A 22,025-nucleotide genomic window follows, 5' to 3' on the forward strand; every position below is an offset into this window, starting at 1 on the left:
ATATGGATTAAAGAGAAAATCCATTCTTCATCAGATAATGAAGAAAAAACATACTTCAAGTCTTTAAAGAGTGCAGCTGTGAGAGAAGCACTTATTAAATGTACAGCCAATCGTGATTCCTGTGAATTCCCAAGTCTAAAGTGGATATGGCCCACTAGAAACCCCCTGAAGGGCAGTAAGGCTGCACCAAATGTCACCATCACAGACATTCAGCAGCAATGGAAGGCAGGTCCCAAACTGTGTCACAAAGCAAAGCAAAGCCAGCGCTCTCCCAGGGCAGCGCTCTCGTGTACATGGCACACTCGAAACAAGAGCAGCTAGAACAAGGCACTGCTTGACTGAACAGTGTCTTAAATGAGACTGTGCTTGTCTGACACAATGGTATGGACACACCAGCCTCTAGGTACAGACAAAATGTTCATTTTTAACACATGATGCAACCACGTTGGATTGAATTGCTAAAGCATCGTATTACATTGAGTCTGTTAAGAATGTACAAAAGCAACAGAAAATTTAACGTACAGAAGAAGAAAAGAGTATTTTTGTCACTTTAAATGCAAGTTGTTCTGCAAGCAAGAGCATTCAGAAGATAGAAAACCTTTGACTATAACTTTATTGCTTATAGGAAATAATCACTTCCCAATTCCAGTGAGTTAAAAAATCTCAACATAAATTAACTAATTTTTAAAGAAAGTGATATATCACACATATCAACTTCAGCTTACAGAAACAAATCACATCAGGCAGTACCATAAACTTCACACACAAACCCACAGGAAATAACGCACTAGAAAGCACATGAATACAGATTTACATCCTACAGTATCTTAAGAACCAGCATAGGCTATTGCTCTTCTCACCTCCAACTTTCAAGATCACAATATTGAGCTTGGGTTGATTTTTACCTTTGACAGTTTCCAAGGGCTGCCAAAGCCCACAAGGATCCGTCCTGGCTACATTCAGTGCAAAAACAAAACCCTAAAAGGAGACAAAAAAAAAATTAAAACGTCAATCAACTGTGGTCATTAGTAAATTTAAAACAAATATAAAAACCAAAGTCAGCTGTCTCCAAAGCTCAGCAAACCTAGGTGCACAGAAATGAAAGGAATAGGCTGCCATCAGGAAAATATTTTCTTAAAATTCTCCCCACAACCTCACATCCAAATGTGGAAAAACAGTAAACACTGGTAGCATGTGTAAGAGAATCTCCTACTGACTATGAGATACAACAGAACAGTAGGAGGCTCTAGAAACATAATTTCTATTCACAACTGGGCAAAACATGCAGTGAAACTGGTTTCTTGTACAGGAACTGAGAGAACACACATAAGTGTGCTTCCTTGCAGTCAAGGGAAGAGATTACATAATCCTACATTAACTCCTGAATATTAAATATTATGTGTAAAAATGAATCCCATACCTACCAACTATCAGGTATTTAATCCTATTTTGAAAGAGTAACGTAGCAGCACTACACTGGCTTACAATCATGCCCACTCCAAATAATACACAGCTAGTATTAAATACTTCAGTTTTGGTTTTGTAAAACATAACCAAGTTCCAGGAATCAAAAGAAGACCAGAACCATCAGTTTACCATTATACATCCAAGTCAACATCACTAAAATCTAAATTATTCCAGTTGCCATTATTCAGCTTTGTTGTAGGAGATCTGAACAAATGGTGCTCTTCTAAATTCACTGCATCATACTACTCCTTAATGTGCAGCATTATTTAGGAACAAAGCATTTCTGTCATTGGACTAAGTGCCATAAACTGAGTTAATTTTTTTTTCCTGATCTTCTAGCATTAACTAAGAGCTTTCTGGGCATGATTTCCATTCAAACAATTTCTGACTAGAAAATACATTTGGTGACAAAAGAGTGTCTTACCTGCCACTGTGGTTTACCTGTCCCTTTGCTAGTGAGAAAAGGATTTACAGATGCAAACTTTAATTTTGAACTTGGTTCTGATTTATGCTGTGGGGTGATTCTGATAAAGCAACCAAGAGCACACTCTGCTCAAAAGGCCTCAAGATGTCTTAAAACATCATCCTACAGAAACCAGCTGCTGACGTAAATAAACAAAAACGTCCCATACTCAATTAGGAAATGGGAAGTTGGCTTCAAGTCATTCACAACTTCAAAACAACACAGAAATATTTCATGGCTTTTCCCCCACAGCACAGCAGCAGTGGAAGTCATGATTTACTATAAAAATTACCCAGGACAACCCAGGTCTCGCTGTGATGGGAATTCTCCACTTCACTTTTCAAGGCTGAAGATGGAAACATAACTTGTAACCAAGTAATTTGGTAGAAGGAGAGATATTACTGGAGTTTGAGAGGAGGATTTGCAACCTCTTTATTTCACATGATTTAGAACAATCTCTTCGCATTACTTAGGTGGAAGGAAATCCAGGAAGGATTAGTACTTCAAGGAAAAACAAACTAAAGATATCACTCTAAACAAAGCAGCTGGGAGGAATGGGAAAAGGCAGAAATCCTCAATCTCTCACGGAAAAAAATCCAGAGGAATATTCAGGAAAGGCAGTCCCATATCCCACAAAATCACTATGGTGTTCTACAGCAAAACATGACGTGAGAAAGGGCGTCCATTATGTTTAATTTAGCATTGGCTGCACAACTTCATCTTTTGTTCTGTATTTAATTCTTTGCACTGATGTTTTTGGTAACATATGGAAAATGTTTCAGCTGTTCATGTAAATATGACACAAGTACTTTTAACAAGATAAATAGCTGTAACTTGGAATAGATACATTACTCTGTACTGCTCTTCCAAAGTAACATGAGAACAGAAGGACCAAAAAGAAGTTAAAAACCTATATGAACAAAACACACGTCTCATTTCACAGCACTTAAGTCCTTTTACATGAACATATCAAATACAAACCATTTCATAAAATGGAGTGCTCCTGAAGATGTCATGCGGTTTAAAAAGGACAACTACAGAACGTGATCTGCTCAAGCAAATCCAATCATTAATGAATTTGTGTTTTTTTCTCATTAAACAATGTCACCCTTTTTGATTCATTGTTAAGGGAGACATGTGAAACATGCAAAGGGATACTTCTCAAATGGTCCTAAATCAGACTTTCAGTTTAGAAAATCCTGGCTCTAGCCTTTGAGTCTAAAGACAGTCTTGAAACAGAAGGACAGAATACTTCATCATCACCTTCCCAGTGTTCCAAACCATTTACATAAACAACATTTACGGTGCTAAATGTTTCTCCTCCCAGTTAAGGAAAAGCAAACAGAAAAGCTTATTTAGAGAAATGCTTTGCTTACACGTTTTGCCACTTTCTACTGTACAAAGCAGCACAAACCTCACTTCTTTTCTGCTCATACCAGTTAGGCTAAAGAATCCATTAAAGATTGCAGTGAACATAAAAGGTATTTGTCCTCACTTTGCTACAGCAACCTCCTGTACACTACACATCACTTCTCAACTGTAATCAAGATTACATCCCAACTACAATCAGCCAAAGGCTGCCAAGTGGTTAAGTTTTCCAAAGTCCTTTGTGCTGTGTTCCACCCTGTATTTTCACTGTGACTGAAGCATATATACACACACATTTATGTACATATACATGTATATGCGTGTAGATACAATATACATATGTAACAAAACACCCTCAAAATTATTTCTACTTTTTCTCTTCAAGACCCTCAACACTCTACACCACATCATTTATGGAAGCTATCAAACTGAGGTTGTTGGGAGTGCTGTGTTTTAACTGACTGATGGAATCTTCTGGGCAGCCAGCATCACAGTAAGAGTTATGGTGATACCTGGAGCAGCAAGGAATTAAAACATAGTGAGTTGAGAATACCAGCTGCTTTTTACACTCCACATCAAAGTTTAACCCACTCAAGAGATTAGTTTTGCAAAGTTGTAAACAAATTACCACTTAAACAAACAAACAAACAAACAAACAAGTGTTTATTTCAAGGCATTTGCAAAGTGACAAAGCCTTCAGAATACCAGAGTTCTCTAAGGACAGGTGAAGAGTGGATGTTATATTAGACCAAAGACACGAAGCATTTTTGTCCATCTTAAGCAAAACGTTGTGATGAGTGAGAAGCCTGCTTCTCAACAGCTCAACTTTAAACCTGAAAGCTATAAATAACTCCTTTACTGCTGATAATCCCAAGAGAATCATCCTGTCAGATTATTCATACCACTAAAGTCAAGTCAAGATCAAAGGTTTCCTTTTGAACCCCCAGTAACACTCCTCCAGTCCCACACTGCAGTATGTTTATCAAACCCAGCAGCAGTAACTAAATGAAAACTGATAAGGTGGTAAGCAGCCTTGTGCAGAGGAAAGGGGGAACGGTGCTTATTCACTGACAGCAGCAATTACAAGAGCTAAAGACAACATTACTGAAAATCATTCACAGGCAGGACAGGACTGGAAGATACCGTACCTTTTAAACTACCTACTTCTCACAATCTTCCTGGGTTTAACCAGAAGAGTATGGAAGTTTCCTAGGTTAAAACTGTCCTTTAGCTTTGTTTGCTTTTGCAAGAAGAGCTGTGCTGTTAAGGAATTCACAGCAGCACTAAGTCCTCCAGCAGGCACGGGGGCAGACGGGCATCCCCTGCTGCAGAGAAAGGCTCTGGGGCCCGGCACTGCATCCTGTGACAGCCTCGGGCACAGGATTACGGCCAGCCTGAGCCAGGACACGGCCAGGAGGGAGGAAGGCCAGGGGATTGGGATGGAGAACGAAGCTTAAGTCACAATCTGCTTTTTCTGCTTTTTAAACTTCACTCTTGCATAGCTTCCACCCTGAAATTTTCCAAAATAATGTTCCATATTTATTTCACTTCTAAGGATTAATAACAGAGAGGTTCTCTTATACAAGGACATTTTGACTTCTCACTAACATGATTATACATGCAGAGAAGTCCAAGATATCAGCACTATTATTGTCAAAGAAAACAAATGCTGAGCTGTTAAGCAAATAATTCTAAACTATAATTGCAAACACCAACTTTGAACATAACCAGCTGCCAAATAGAACTTCATCAATATTTATAGCGTGACATCAGTCTGAATTGTACTTTTCAGCTATTTCAGCACCTAAGAAAGGAACAGGAAGCTAATTTTCAAAAATCTGTTTTATATTCAACAAAGCTTTTTCTTCAAAGAAATGAGGCAACACACTCCTTCTTATGGCTAATTTATAAATTTAAAAACACAATGCAAATTATTACTGATACAATGCTAGTCCTCAACACTGCAATCTTTGCTGAACATGTTTAGTTAGTACTACTGAATGTGGAACTACGTGCAAGAAGAGCTTCAGACACGCTCAGCTACGTGTGAGGTCAGGGCCCTAAATGTTCAGACTTTTGGCACAAAAAGATTCTTCAACTTGCGCATCTTATTTCCTCTGAAAGTGGCATTTAAAAGCAAAGTAACCCAGTTTACTATTGCAACCAAAAACATAAAAGTCTGCCTTTAGGCTACCTACTTGAACTACATGACAACTGATTGTCACTGTCAAGCTCTCACACCACATTTAAAAACCCAGCTCTTGAAAGTTGCTCCTAGTTTGGAATGTGCTTCACTTACATGTTACTTTTTGTTCATCCTTTATTAAACTGGAAATGCAGTAACACAAAACCTCAGTTATTTTTTGTCCAAACTTCGAAAGACTAAAGTTACTTTCAGTTTACTTACATACCCAGCTGTGGCAGGGGTGAGATAAGCTGATATACAGTATCCATACACAAGGCAGCACCAGTTTATCTAGTTACCTTCAACTGGTGACAGCAACACGATCCAGCATTGGTTAAGTGCAGGCTTAGGGCTGGTTATGTCACTGTATTCTTGCCCTCAGGCCACCACAATGTAACACTGTCTGAGCGTTTTCCTTTGCTTATTAGACAATGTTAAAAAGTATTTGATACAATGGGACTTCTATCTGTTTTCTCCACAGTCTAATTCAGTTTACAATCAACAGGAAGCTTCTCTCAATATGAAGCTTTTTCCACAATACATAAATTGCCAGGGACAGGGAAGAGAAAGTTGGACTTTGAATATGAAAGAAGCCGAGCAGTTAACTTCTAACAAATGAAAGTATTATCAGCCAGTTTTGGTTGTGCCTCTGAGTACACTAAAAATTAAAAGGGCCAAGCAAAGAAAATTATGGGCAGCTAATCTACAACAACTATGGAGTTTAAAAAATGTGTGGAAAAGCCTAGCTTTGCAATAAAATACATCTTCCCCCTTTCAAGTACCATTTATCAAAGTGAGTGCCATCAGAAACACAGACAACTTCCCCTAAGCTTTTAATAAATATAACAGAAACACTGAACACCAACTAAAATCTACACCTGCTCTTCAGGCTGCCACCACACCAGCTGCAGAAAGAAGAGGAGCAGATCCTGAAGCACCCAAACATTTATCTAAGCAAAAAACACAGCTATAATGATAAAAACTCAATTTTAGCTTTACTATTGCACCTTGCCTTGAAGGGATAGGAAAAACATGAGCTGAGCCTGTAGGAAATCACCAAAAAAAAAGACACTTATTATGAGGGGCAGGGAAATGCTATAGTATTATAGGGAATAGTAAAGACAAGATCCATTTTAAATGTGAGAACCCATTTCAAATGTGAGAAAATATTAAGTATTGATTTTTTTGCAGTGTCAATGAAAAATGGTATGAATCTTAATGAACAGTCACAAATAAGCACTGTGGCTTGACTCTCATTTTTGTTCTCTTCAAAAGAAGACTCATCTGCATTTTAATTTGTCAGAACAGACGTCTGATACAACACAACTCAAACCTGATAATGCAGAATCTCAGCCATTTGACAAACAAAAATACCAAAAATTTAATTTTAAACAAACTTTTCTCAGAATCCAAATACATATGGAAGGGTAAGAATTTAAATTACAGTGGTTGTAACAGTAAAATATCCTGCATAGACACACACTGGCGCCAAAGCACTCTTTTTTTAGCTCCTTACTTGAAGCAGTTAAGTGGAACTTAAAAAACAAACAAAACCTTGAAAATAAAACTCCCAAACATCGTTATCAGAATAAACACATTCCCAACATAGAGTGAAACTGCTCTATTTACACCAATGTAAGAATGCTGTTATAATAACACTAATACATCCAGGAAAAATCTCAATACATAAAAATCCCAGAGAGGGTCACAAGCAAAGATACTAAACCCCATAAAAGTAGATGAAAATGCTTAAAAGCAACTATTTAGAGCAATATGTATTATGGCCTTCTCTCTTAAAGGGATTTTGGGCTGCTTCAGATCAAGGATGGATCATAATTTGTTCTGAAGTATATTTTGATTTTTGTAAGAAGCTGGGGTGAGGGGACACATTCTCTTCCTCTATCTCAGAGGCAAATTTTTAAATCAAAATATTATCCTAACACTTTTCCCCAAGTTCCTCATCATTCCTCATGCCAGCTGCACCCTCTAATACTATTAACTTACTGTTTCTCAAGTCAGTGTGCAAGCAACAGAAACCTCAGAGGTTTGAAATAGTGTTTCACTATAATGGAAAGTAAGTGAGTGTATAGGTGATTTAATCTTCTACAAAATCTAACTTCTGGAAAAGCTTTTAAATCACAAAGTTACTGTAGTGTTGTGTAAAAAGCAGAATATACTCTCAGCTGCAATAAGAAAATGTACTCTGTGTACATCTTCTCCAGAAAGAGACATCAGATTATTTCTAAGGATCCCCAAATGTGCCAGGAGAGAGCAAAAAGGTTCTCAAATATCCAGGAAAGAACCTTTAAACATGGGTTCAAACCCGGCTCTCTTCAGCTCCTAAACACAGAAGTTCCTAACTCGAGGTCACTGACACCAGTGCTGAGTAATTTGTGTCTCTTGGCTGTAAGAAGCAGTGGGATGAGAGGACCCACTCCCATTGTCACTGGTGGATCACCCTAAGGCCAAAATAGATTTATCCACAGTAGACTGGCAAGTCCTTGAAGAGCTCCTTCTATTTCCCAGAGGTGGGTTTCCTATCTCTCCTACCACTCACGTGGAACTGCTGGGAGACTTATGCAGAGAGGTCACAGGGCCAGGGAAGTTGGGGATGGGATTCCCATGAACAGCCCAGCAGTTCCTTAGCTCTGACCATGTGGAGACCTATCAGACCAGTCCTAAAACAAGAAGGGCAGCAAAAACCTTTCCAAACATTCTGGACTTTAAAATCATACATTTAATTTAACTAGTGAAATTCTCTCACAAAGTCTGCTTTTGCCACATGAACAACACATAAGAGAACTGCAGGTACAACCAGTGCTTATGGTAAGAAAATAGGAGGGACTTGAGTAGGAAAAAAACCCCTGCAACCCTAGGATACAAGAGGATCAGTGGAACAGGAAGAAGCATTTCCAACAAGCAAAACAGAGGCTGATTTTTCAGAATCTGAAAAATCTTCAAACTTACCAGAAGAAAGCCAACAGTATTTGCAAAAACTGTGTTCTTTGTAGACTACTACCAAATCAAAGGGCTTAAATTTCTCCTGTTACAGAACTGACTTTACTAATGAAAAACCCAATACACTACTGAAAAATTCTGCCAGGTTGTTTTTCTTTATAGCACTTTTTATGACACTGTCAAGAGTCATGATAAAAGTACAGAAATTAAATGCAAGTAAAAACATCAATGACTTTTACTTCATTACTCATTTAGATGGATTAGAGGACTTCCCCTCATACAAGCAACACGATATCGTTGTATCGCCTTTTGACTAATCCTCTGTCAGCCTATCTAAAATTATCAACTCTTTGTTTTGCAACTTTGCTTCTTATCCTTTCATCTGCTAATTAGCTTTCCAGCCTCCCATCTTCTGTCTAACATGGTCAAAATATACCAACTTCCAGGTTATTTTTTACACATTTATTATGACCTGTATCCTGTAGCACACAGCACAAGTGCTGCCTTATGATACCTCCCATTTCTCCTGATGTTACTCCACAGACTTAAAAGCTAAACTGGCTAAGAGCTGCTTTCAGGTCCATTTTACTTTTTTAAGTAGATATTTTAAAAAATTTAAACAGTATTAAGTTTCAGCTAGAACATTAACTTGCTTCCCAGATTTTCTCACAGAGGAACTATTGAGTTTTTTCTGATCCACAGACATTAAATCAGGAAATACATGCACGATATCCAATTTCAGAACTACTAAAGCTGGCAGGGCCCAGAAACGCAATCCGTACTGACTGGCTGAAACTGGAAAAGGTCATCTCCATAGCTCACTGCATGGTAAACACGGAGAACATCCAAACTCCAACCACAACCCTCACGCTGATGAAAACTTCAAAACCTCAGAACATTCCCCTACAACATGATGCAAACCATAATAGTGTAAAAACACCCTCTCCCTCTAACCGCTATAAGAAGGCAAAGGGAAAAAACAAATTTAACATACTCACTGCCTACTGCTCTAAAGGAGAAAAAATAAGTGACACCAACGCCTTCCAGCAAAGCATGTTTACTCCCCTGAAGAAATAAAAAATAATGAGTAGAAGTGCAACACAAAGAAGGCACAAGCAGAAGAGAAATGTAAGGAAGCATAAGAGTTTTATTATCCGCTGAAAGGGCCAGGGAACAGCAGTCAGAATATCCTGATTACTCTCACCCCGGTCACCTCGGTCACCTCGCAAGCTGAAATACCAGCAGGCAACGACTTGTCTGACAGTGACAGCTGGCCCAAGTACCAAAAAGTGCCCCTAGTTTTATTAGCAGATAGTGGCCAAAGTTTTGTTTGGATTCACAAGAAATTAACATGAATTCTTCAGTCCATATTCCACACTCTGTTTGCTATCAAGAACAAGCAACCTTACTATATATGTTTTATCTGAAAAAGGAGAAAGACAGTAAATACTAAGCTGAGGAGGACTGTTAGCAAGAATACATGTATTTTTCTACCACAACTGGTCAAACCATTAGAAATGCAAGTTACTGTCTGCTCAACATCTCTGTGCTAGGTTCTTGCAATTAGAACTGAAGACTGACATTCCCTTGCTATTCTTTCCCTAAGACAGTGAAACATTTCATTATTAAAATTTCTGAAAATGGAAGAAACAGACCATTAAAAGCAAATCCAGAGCAAATACATTTTATAAGCAGAGGTGACAGAAAACTTCTAGTTTTAAAGAAGACCAGTGGTACATATGTGCTAGTATCAGGTACCTCCCTCTATATCTATGTGTTAAACACGCTTACTTTATCGTGTGAAAACAAACAACGCCAGTTCTTCACAAAAACTCATCTACTGACCCAAACTACACACAGGTTAAAGCTGAGTGAAGAAGAACAACTAATGATAAAGAGCTGAATAGTTGTAAAATGCTAGGAATGCTGTAAGTAGAAGTATTGCAGAATTTGTGAATCTGATAGCAGCACTATGAGCAATGACTGAGGAAAGCCATTGCAAAGAAACTGGAAAATGACTTAGTTTTTATTACTGCACAAAGCAGACAATATTTATGCATAAAGATTTCCAAGAAAATAAACACAATAATGGCAGTAAGTGACTAGAACAGACTGCATCCAAGCATTTTGCAGAAAATGGAAATAGAGTAACCAAACCATTAAGCAGACTATTAATAAACTCATTTAAGTCAATAACTAAGCTTCTTAGACTTATTCTATGATCTCCAGTTCCTACTGCTTAATTGTAAATCCAATCCCTTCTGTGAGCAGAAGTACACCAGCTTCACCAGAGGGGGAAAAAAATCACTCAAAAACCCCAGAGAACAAACCCCACTTGAACATATTTTCAAATTACTATTTTTACAGCAGTCCTTCAATTCTTTCCAGCATTCTGGCTGCAGCTATTCTGTTCTAGATGCAGCTATCTCTACATAAGATTTTTATTATGCATTGTTCTGCAAAAAATTAATTTCTAATCTCTTACTTGCTATGATAGGAGGCAGATCTAAGGTAAAATACACTACCTCAGAGCTACACAAAATTCTATCCTGAAGCTGCCTCCTCTGAAGTCATCCTCCAACATCAAGTTTTAATGATGAAACAAGCATCATCAAGCAAAGCCACGACATACACGCAACCTAAATGCTTTATTGGACTATTCTATCACACAAACACTGGCAGATTAAGCCTTATCAAGACTTCTATGTCCAAATGTTTGAACTTATTATTGAAAAAAAAGTGTAGATCTCTAGCTAAATTTGCAGATATACAGAAACTGGAATAATGCATTAATTCAAAAGTCTGCCTAATCAAGAGACACTGACTGGTTTATCATTGCATTTTTACCAGGACTTCCATATTACAGGATCCAGGTGATTCCCTGTAAGCATCCCAATAACATTTTGCCCATCAGCACACCTGCAGTATAGCAAAACAAGACAAATGTCTAGTGATGACCTCACCTACTCTCTACTAAGATACTTGTGCCTGTACCTTACTGCCCCAAAACCTCACAGCAGAAAATCCAACACACAGCTAACACCCCATGTCCAGCCTCAGCTTTTCGCAGGGTGATTTCTTGGCTGGGGAATTGTCTAGTTACATCTGCAACTCAGTAAAACTCAAGTGAAAAGTCACCCCTGCAGAGCCCTCCCCCGAGATACATCTACCCAGCAGACCCTGCACGATCCAGAGCTCGTGTAGAAAAACTGGAGCTTATCTTTTAGCTCGGGGCCTTGGGAACTGCAGCAGATGAGAGCATTCACTCACATCTCACCAGAGCGCATTCCAAGGAATCTGCACCCTTAGAGAGTCACCGCAGGAGAGGAGGGCATTGCTGAGCAACTGCACTGTGCACAAGCTAACTACAAAGCTGCTCGAACTTGTGCACATATTTAATAATCCTATGAATCAAAGCTATCGCCTCTACAGCACTTGTAGCAGGAACGAATTTCCAAAATCCATTCATATGGACGACGATATTACTGGAAAACACTAGGTAAAACAGACCTTTCAAATACAACCCCTAAAGATCTACCTACCTATCTATTTTGCAGAAAAAGTCACAGTTTTAGTAGAGGTTGTAAACTTGACAACGTTTGTAGACGTCAACGACAACGTCATACGTTTTGTAGAGGTTGTAAACTGAACTCCAGCAAGTTATGATTTAAAAATAGTAATTAATGGATTGTAAAAACGTTAACTTTACAAAGAGGTATTTTAACAAATGTACATAAGGTTAGTGAAACGTTACCATGGAAAAACAAGCACTGTTTACATCAGTAAGCATTTCTACTTTAGCTAGGAAAACACTTTGTTGAGTCTTCGGTTTATTCAACAAGCCTCAGCTGTATGCTGTAGTAGATCCTCCTACATGCACTTTCACGAAGCAGATCTGAGCTTGCAAGATACCACGCTGCAAGCAGCGCTTATCCACAGCCAGCGAAGCGTCTCCAGAAACAAACATTCCCTCATCTTGCTACAAACAGCTGGGGAAACTTTTTTTCCCCCCTAGGACACACCTCTGAACACGGTCACACTCCCCACCCACCCATCGTATATACACACACATCTTCACCAGCATCACGTCCCGCTCATCCAGCGCGGTTTGCAGCGGTACCAACGCAACCTCGGCTCTGTCCCCACACTACAGCACTTTTTTTCCCCATCCACACCAGGGCTCCTCGGAGTGTTTCCGCCGCCGTACCTCCTGCCCGGCCTGGGTGATCCGGCGGGCTGGGCGGGCGGCTCTCCCCCGGGGCCCTGTGTGGAGCGGGAGGGGGCGGTGGGGGCACGGGGGCGCAGCCGCGGCGCACGGCGGCCGCACGTGAGGCGAGGAGGGGGCAGCGCTCGCCCGGCTGTGCCCCGGGACAGGCGCTCGCCGGGGTCGGGGCGGGAGCAGCGGCCGCTCCGCCGCCGCCGGGGCAGCGCCCTTGAGCCGCCGCCGCTCGGGGCCCCTCCCGCCGGCCCGGCCCCCCCGTCCCTCCCCCGCCCCGCGGCAGCGCGGCCCGGCGCCAGAGGCCCCTCAGAGGCGGCGCGAGGGTCCGCAGGGCGGGAAGGGCTGCCAGGGAGTCCCGCGGCGGGAGCCGGGATGGGGAATAGGTGGGGGGCCCGTCCCGCACTCACCGCCGAGGCGCCGCCGCGGTGCGCGGAGCCCCCGTTCTTCTCAGTGCCGGGGGCGGCTCCGCCCGCCCGGGAAACACGAACCCCAGGAAGCAAAAGGCGAAGAAGCTGCGAAAAGCGTACCCCCCCCCGCTCCGCCGGCGCCGCCAAAAAAACACCACCGGGGGGGGGGAAAAAAAAAACCAAAACCAAACTTTCCTCGCCGCCGTCTCTCCCTCCCCCGAGGAGCACGAACCCAAACACACCGGGACACGCCCCCGCACCGCCCCTCGCACCGCCCATTGGACGGCGCCCCGCCGACCTCCGCCCTGATTGGTTGTCCTGCCTGCTCGTCTTCTCCTTCCGCTCCCCTTTCCGCCCCTTCACGCTGCCCATTGGGAAGAGTCTCGGGGATCTCTCCGTCCATTAGTCAGAATGTACGTCAATCACGGAGGAGCACCGCCTCTCAGCGCTTTTGATTGGATTCTCGCGTCACTACACGCCCGCCGATTGGCTGCATTTGCTGGCTGTCACCGTTTAGCATTGCCCCCCTTCACATCTATCACTGGCTCCCGCCCCTTCTTCCTCTGCCAGTTAGGTGCGAGATTTGCCCCTTAAATGGGGCACTCGCGCGCCCGCTTCTACTTGTCCCGCCCTTCCGCCCTACGGATTGGGCTGTGGGTCGCACCCTCCGACTCCATTAGAGAACGAATGTGCCCGTTACACCGTAACAACGCGGAGACCCGCCCACCGAGCCGCGCTCCTCGGCGGCCCTGGGACCCTCCTGAGCGGAGGCGAGGTTACGTCAGCTTGTGCATCAGGTGCCGGCCGCATGGGCGGGGCGCCGTGACGGGCACAGGCGATAGCGCGTATGGCCGCGGCTGTGGCCGCTCAGCGGCGCAGCGACACGGCACCAACGCCACACTGCCCGCCGCCCCCAGCGACATCTCCGCTTCGCCCCGCCCCTCCGCGTGCACTCGCGACAGCTATTGGGCAGTAGAGATGTCAGTCGTGCAGCTCGCCGAGCTCATTGGTCGTTGTCCGACGCCTGCGCAGCTAACCGGCGACCGCCCCCTGATGTCACCCTCCGGATGACACAGCAACCGTGGGCTGGGGGTGGGGAAAGGCAGTGCCGTGCCTTTGATTGGTTGTTTTCACTGTCAATCTCCCTGGAGGGAGGACGGTGGGCGGGGTGATGGCGCGTGCCCGCCGCTCCCCACGTGGCCCAGGCAGCTGCGCACGTGACGGGGACCCGCGACCGGGAAAACTTGTGGAGAAGGAATTTGCGGTGACCGCGGCGTCATTGCTCAATGCAGTCGTTACAAACACACGCTGATCTTCATTAGCCCTGCAGTGGGCCCAGCCAGAAGCTGCGGGGTGGGAGTGGTGGGTGCGAGGCTGAGGCAGGAGCGGGCCCGGGGACGCTTCCCTGGGAGGTGGCGTGAAGGCCGCCATGAGCGGCCCTGTTAGCCCCGGGCTGCAGCGCTGCGCGAGCGCAGAACGGCAAGGACAAAACGGGAGGTGCACCAGCAGGAATTAGCATTGCATGGCACCGGGGATTAGCAGGGCGGAAGAGCAGGGCCAGAGAGCATTGAGACAGCGCTCAGGAGAGTGCATGGATAACAGAAGCCTGTGGAGGATAAACTGGGCGCAGAGGTTCTCCTTGTACCGAATTTCTATGCTCGATTTCATTCTCATATTTGAGGGCTGCTGTTCCATTGATGAGTGTCGCTTCCTGACCTCGCCCAGGGCTGCCAGCCAGTGCAAAGTTTCCGTTTGATCTCCTCGGGAGAATCCTGTTACAGCCTGACCAGCAGAGCCCTGGAGCAGCTGAACGCAGAACTCGAGGGATGTGATGTGCCTGTCACCTCAGTAAACGTGCTCTTGTCGTCTTCTGCCCTTCACAGGTTAGTCACCAGCAGGAGGGACAGCTGCCAGCGCAGCAACGCCACCTGTGCTGGTGGCACAGACAGCAGACAAGATCCCTGCAAACTCAGGCGACACAAGTCAGTAAAGAGCAGTGAATCTTACGATGGCTTCTCCATTCAGTAATGGTAATTGATTTTTACATTGATTGGCGGGGAAAGAGCCCCATTAATATGAATAAGATTTCATACTGGATATGCACATACTTGTTACTGTGGTGCTGTAAGGAATACAAAAGGCTCTGTATAAATCAATATGAATTAGTAACATAACTTTTGGATGCACTTTTCCTCTCTTCCTCATTGTTTATTCAGTGTGTGGAAATAGTGTGTATCCTGTCTATCCACATGGAATTTTCATGTTGTAAGCAGAAATCACTAATACACCAAGAGTACAGGTTGCATACTTTGGGAGAGACAGATCTGTCCAAGATGCTGACCTTACCTTTGCCATAAGTAAAAAACCAATAAAATAATTTCCCTCTTTAAATTCTCTTTCCCCTTATTGATCTTCTTTTATGAGTGTTTCTTCCCACGTTTTGCTTAGGGTTTTGGTGTGCATATAGAAGCAAAAGATGCCAGGCTCCATTGTCCCTGTTTCACACTACAAAACAAATGTGAGCTGTAGAAACCAAGCAGATTTTGTTGGTTTGTCTGAAGTTATAATGGATGACTCAGGAGTTCCCACCCAGGTTCACCTGTAGATTTGGAAGGAATCACAGCTGCCAGACAGGTTCTGGTTCTCATAAAGCCCAAATGCTTAGGAACAAAATAGTTCTTCCTGTTTTTTCATACCTCCCCACTACCGATCCTATCCAAAAACGGGACCACGTTGGACAGTGACAGTGCATTTTTTCATCCACTGGGTGTCAGTATTACACTACCACTGTGCTGCCTTCCCAGGTGCTGGGAAAGGTTGGATTTCTTTGGGATGAAAGTCTTTCCTTTCTGATAGAGAAGTGATGAGAAAAACCATCATAGCTTCGGGGAGTGGTCTCACTGCAACATGAGTGTTCACTTTTGCTGCTGCAGAAACAAGCTGGGACCCTGCCTGCAGACATCCCAAATACCAAACTTCACACAGACTGCAGCCAGACAGACTTCAGAGTTGGGGTCAATCCACAGCCTTTTCACTCTTAGGTTATGAAAATACATCATCTCTTCCTTTTTAAAATTAAGTTTATTTATTATACATACTGCATCTGACAGGGAGACAATCTAGAAAAAGCCTGCATGAAGGTACTTCTCTAAACAAACAAAGAGTGCTGCCAGCTTAGGACAGTTCTGGATGCAGGGACGAGAGAGGACAAGAATTTAGAAACAGCTTTGATATTTGGAGTTTGTAATCAGGGTTTTTGACACTGGCTTATTATTTCCAAAAGTTCCATGACATGATTTTTTATAGGCTTGCTAGGTTTTTTAATCAATGTACCCGAATGAACTCTGGATAGTCAGTCACTAAAAACTACTGATATTTTTAGAAAACACCTTTTCTAACCCTGCCCTTTTTTCTGCTTTGGATGCCCTAAGCAGCAGATGTCTTGTGGGAAAGGACCCAACTACTTACCTGCATGGTGATTAAAAGAAAGGTTACTTTTTGGAAAGCCATAGTCAGCTATGTGCTGATGCTCTTTATGGTGTCCTGTGTTTAAGTGTTTTCATGTGAAATGCAACATTTAACATGTAACACAATGCTGTACTTTATCTGTGTCTAAAATGCAGGCAGCACTGAAAAAGAAGACTGCCATTGTTTAAAAGATGATTCATAGAAAAAGTAATAAAAGAATTGATGTTCTTTTGTTTTATATAAACACAGGCTGATGAGATTATTTTCTTACTTACATCTTTTCCCTGGAAGCTGCTTTTTAATCCATCCTTTTCTCAGAAGACTTCAGGGAAGTTTCAGCAGGCGTATGGCATCAATCTACGAGGGGAACAAAACATAAATATTTACAAAGATTTTGATCCTGTTTAAATACCTATTATCCTTATTTAAAAATATTTATCCTAATAATTGCTTTCAGCAGAGATACCTGCTAAAGATTCAGCATTTCCTATTTCCTTCAATTGAGTGGTGAGAAGTTTTCTCAGCCATTCTTGTGCATTCTTCATGGAACTTTTCAGGGAACAAGCAAGAGAGAGGAAGTAATACTTCATATGCCTGGGAGCTGTAAAGATCAGGATAGAAAAAAGGAATTTGCGTTTAAAATAGAGAAGAGCAGATTTCAACGCGATTATTTTTTCCTTTCTAAGCCACCCAGAACAGCAAAGAAGAAACACAAAAGAGCAATTTAGGTTAAAAGAAAGCAATGAATACTGGAATTAAGTTAAATAGCAAGAGGAAATTAGGGAGATGTTAGATGTAATTTTCAAATTTGTATGTTAGTCACATGATTAGTGCTAACATTCCTGCTTTACAAAAAACTATAAAAATATCTTTAATGACTGTAAGTGCTCAGGACCTGAACTTTAAGTCCCAGACAGACACCTCCACATCTCCAACTGTTCTTAGTATAGTAGGCTTATTTTGACATTACCTATTTTTATGTGTCATACCCAGGAAAGACATGCAGCTGCAGTAGAAACAAGAGCAGTTTATGCATGTTGTGGGCAAAGTGCTTAGCAGAAGTTTCAATTTGTTTTGCTGTCATGCTCGCATTATATTGTCGGAAGGAAAAGGGAGAAAGAATTTTGTCAGCCCACAGCTAAAGGGGAAAAATTGTTAATATGATGGCAGTGGTTTTAAATAGAGAATAATTCATGATACAACTTTGGTTTGTTTTTCCTGGAGGCAAAATTAAAACAATGCTTCATTAACATTATTTGAAGCTATTTTAAATACAGCTATTTTCAGCAAAACAATGCTAACATGTGGAGGTTTTTTAATGAAAAAAACAGACAATTAGGAAAATGTTTTGAAAAATATTGTAATCTTTTATGCAGTTTTTTTTTTGCCTTTTTTCCCCTCACTATTTTCAGTCTTGAAAGTGAACCAGCATGTGTATAGGAGTTATCAGCTAGCAGTTATGCTGAGGCTAGAAGTAGTGCAGCTCTTCAGAGAAGATTTTAATTAACTTTTAACATTCCCATTCCACCAACTTGGTTTGAACTATGCTACTCAACATCAGTAGCAGCCTGTGCAAAACTGTTTTGAGTTCCCTTTAGATGAATTTAAAAGGAAAATGAAGTATTGATAGGTAAAGGCAATTATAACATCATTTGTGTACCCATTTATGTCACCCAGCTCCATCCCAACAGAAAAATCAGGTTTTGAAGAAAAAAGAGGGCTGGGCACATTCCTGCTAGTTCCTTCCCTATGCTACAGGAGATATATATATGTCCCTTTCTCTTGCAAAAGGGAAATACCACACAGGTATGATCAATACTGATGCTGGGGAAAGCTCCCACCTGTCCCTCTATAGCAAACTCTTATTAGCACAGCAAGACCACAGGATTATTTTTTGTTTCTCAAATTATTATAATTATTATTTTCTGGGAGTTGTATCTGTGTAGTGATTCAAGATGGCAGCTTTCCAAGGCTTTGCTGTGGTTCTAAATTAATTGAGTATGCTGTTTAATTTTTTAACTCGAGCTTTTTCCTCATATTCAAAAGGGCTCCCGTTGTCCTTTATTATTAATGAGATCAAAGCAAGCAGAATGGCTGCCATTTCTCCTTAGTCTGGGAGTGAAACTATTCCTAGCAGAAAAGCACAGTGCTGTCTGCACTTGTCAGCAGCACTGAAAGCAGCACCAACAGCAAAGCGTCTGCCTTCCTTTGGTCTGCTGAGCTGGACACAGACCGTGAGCAGGAATAATGCTCTACCAGAAAAGCAGATGAGGAAACAAGGATGGCACCTGCAGAGAAGGGCACAGACTGAAAAGTTACTGTGAGGTGGGGCAATGCAGTGTGCAGAATGCAGGGTAGAAAACCTGAGGAGGAAAAGGAAAGTTTCCTTTTCTAATATGTGGAAAATTGTGCCTCCTCCAGGCATCCCAGGCAAAAACCAAACAGCCCCCCCAAACAAATAAACAAACAAACAACCCCCCCAAAAAAAACCCCCTTCCAAACCACAAAAGTTAGTTAGTGTCAGTTTTGATTAGGAATTCAAAGATACAGTATAACTATTTGTACTGTCAGACACTTTAGAATGTGGTTATATTATTCCCTCTTCATGGCTTCCTTCCCAAAGTTTCCAAAACTGGTGTTTCATGGGGAAGCATCCAGTTAGATTTTTATAAAAACCAAACCAGCAAAAAACTCACCAGAAATTCCATGCACATCTGAGTTTTAACTGGACAGCTCACTGACTCTTGCAAAGGAGCCAGAGTCCAGGGTGGCAGGACCTGAGGACAAAAAGCGAGAAAAATTCTGGAAGGGAGCATCATCAGTAAGACAGAGGAAAACATCTGCTGAAAGACATCATAAAATTGAGATAGCTAGAAAAATGTGGTTACTGAATGAAGGTGATGGTGGGAAAAAATGTGGGGATCTTATGTGGCAGGGAGTGGGAAGCTCTTTGGGAGGTTTCTTGGATCGTGGCGTGTTCTGTCCTCTCCAGAGCTGCGCTCTCTCCTCGCCCCATCAGCTGCAGGCCAAGACCCTGCAGAGAGAGCTGTGTGGGGAGGCAGAAGGGAGATGGTGACAGCAGTAGGCTGTGAGTGCCAGGAGGAAGAGCTGGGAAGCCAAATGGCCCAGGGTCACCCTGTGTGAGGCAGTGTGAACCCTCAGGAAGGCGGCAGGAGCTGCTCCCATGACTTTGCCTCCAGCAGCTTGGGAACAAAGAGCAGCCACACTGGGTGAGCCAAGCTCTTTTTTCTTTACTACTCAAAGCTGATTACTTGCAAACCCCATGACTCACTCACCGTCCCAGCTCTGCTTCTGCAACAGTTAGCAGCAAAGTCAACTCAGGTTTGTGAGTATGGCTTTCTGTGTCACCTCCTCAAGGGAAATCTACCAGCAGCTTCCCCGTGGCTGCCATGGGATCAGTTCCTGGGAGTTCAAGGTGGGGCTGTGTGGGCAAAGCCCTCAGGACCACGCCTGGGAACAATTACTGGACCTCCTGGTACTGGGAGATGATATTTTTGGACACACTGATAAATTGTGTGCAGGCACCACTGGAGAAAAAAGACACGTTTGCTCAGGAGCTACAACACTATTTGGTCTGCTGTCCTATTTTCTTTTTGCACAAGGAAGGAAAGGTGATCAAAATTCCAGTGGATTTCATCAAGCACAAATGGCCCTTCTAAAAACACCAGGTTCTCTCTTCCTCACTTCAGATAAACGCAGGGCTTTTCTCCTAGTCTTGCCCTAAAGAGCCTTTTGGATTGGTAGAGGAAAGTCAACATTATATTGAGGCTATATATTCTTTTTTTTCCCGAAAGAGAGTAAAATATTCTTTTATGACTGCAGTTCTGGATTCAAAGACATTGCTAAAAGGAAAGTGTGTTCCCTCTCAAGGGCCCTCAGCAGCTCAGTTCTAGTCTGTTTTCTTCCTCTGCTTAGACCACACTTGATTTCTGCTGCTGGGTTGCTTATTTTCACTGAGGATCTCACAGAGCCTAATCCAGGCCTGGTGTCTGTTGTAACCTGTGGTCCTGCTTCCACAGGGTAGTGCTAATGCTCAAAGAGCAAGGTAAATATGCATTTAAGCTTCTTTTCCAAGATATTCCAGACCAGAGAGGTGTTCAAGAAGACAGGGAGACTGTTTATTGAGGGAGCCCAACTTTTTCAGAAGACTTTCTGTTGCAGCAATTGCTTTTGCAGTAATATTCAATGCAAACACCCTACAGCATTTCCAAGGGTGTCCTCATGTTAACAACATTGCTGTGCATGGGTGAATTCCCAATTACTTATACCAGGCACTTATGTGGAAGATTTTGAAACAAGATGGAACCTGCCTGGAACAACACCCTCATTTTGGCTGCAGGGTGCAGCATCTGTAGCTGGCGCCTGTGCTTGTCTGTCTCCCTCTTTGTTCTTGTGAGTCTGTCTCCTTGGATGCAAAGAGGAAGCTGTTGGTCATACTGGGTTGTCAGTAACTCCAGTTTAAATCCAGAGTAACCCCACTGGGTGCAGGGAAATTAATTTGCAGAAGCATAACTTTAGCTCTGTGGCTGAATCAACATCTTTAAAAGTGGGGTAGAAATTGGTGAGAAACCAGTAGAGGTAGTCCCAACTTTTCTTTCCAGAAAACTTTGGTTTGTTGAAATGCTACAGTCATAAATACAGAATAAAGGAAGTGAATATATTACAGTGTCCTCATTGTAAAAGAGCAATGGCAGGTGCTTTGATAAACTAGGAGACAGGTCATTATTTCAGTGCAATGTCCGTCAGAACAGCCGCCTACTGTAGCTCTCCAAAAAGTTCTTTTTTAACTTCCTTCCTATGAGATTTGTTAGACTTTGAAGGAGCACATAAAACGAGTGGTAGCACAATTTACCAAGGCCTAGAAAAGTTATATTGGTGAATTGCCTTGCATTGTACTGAGGCAATGGACTAGATGACCTAGTGACCTTTCCCATTTCTAATGTCTATGATTATTGCTGTTATACCTCAGGACACTAAACAGAGACATTTTCTTCCTTTCAGTGGCAAAATGTCACTAATGGCCGTGCTAAATCAGAGCAATTGATCCTTCTGCAGATGTGTTGTGCACTTAGCAAGGCAGCTATAGATGATCACTCTTTGTTTAGATTTGCTGTTTTCTGTTTCTGTAGTGCGAGTGCTCAGTACAAGGGGACTGTCAGCCAAGGGAAAGATTTTCTGGTAGGAGATTAAGGATAATGAAGGAAATGGTTGCATGACCTATAAAGAGAGGATCATAAATATTGCAACAATAAAACCAATAGCTCCTTCAAAGTTTAAATAGCTTTTCTTTTCAAACACTTGAAATAAGTGCCCTTTTCCCAAGGTTGTCTAGCACCTACATGTTAAGATTTCACACAGTTTCACCAAATATATTGTAACTTCTCAGGGAACTAGCTTTTTCTTTTAAAAAAAATCTTTCTTTGTGGAAGCATCCCCTCCAAAAAAAAGTTTAATCCCAGGTACTTTTCC

The 22,025-nt window shown here is 42.4% G+C and overlaps 1 protein-coding gene across 4 annotated transcripts in view; it reads right to left on the reverse strand.

Annotated features, from left to right (window-relative positions):
• Positions 1 to 13,214, reverse strand: part of TNRC6B (trinucleotide repeat containing adaptor 6B) — a 120,405-nt gene extending 107,191 nt beyond the window's left edge. For all 4 annotated transcript variants that reach the window (XM_064702355.1, XM_064702359.1, XM_064702357.1 and 1 more), the window contains exons 1-2: positions 13,068 to 13,214; positions 906 to 978 (exon numbers count right to left, since the gene is read on the reverse strand). The gene's annotated coding sequence lies outside the window, so the exon portion shown is untranslated. The remainder of the gene's footprint in view (positions 1 to 905; positions 979 to 13,067) is intronic.
• Between the last annotated feature and the right edge of the window lie 8,811 nt (positions 13,215 to 22,025).

The sequence above is a fragment of the Zonotrichia leucophrys genome, chromosome 1A (genome assembly GCF_028769735.1).
Source record: "Zonotrichia leucophrys gambelii isolate GWCS_2022_RI chromosome 1A, RI_Zleu_2.0, whole genome shotgun sequence".
In the NCBI taxonomy this organism is placed as follows: Eukaryota; Metazoa; Chordata; class Aves; order Passeriformes; family Passerellidae; genus Zonotrichia; species Zonotrichia leucophrys.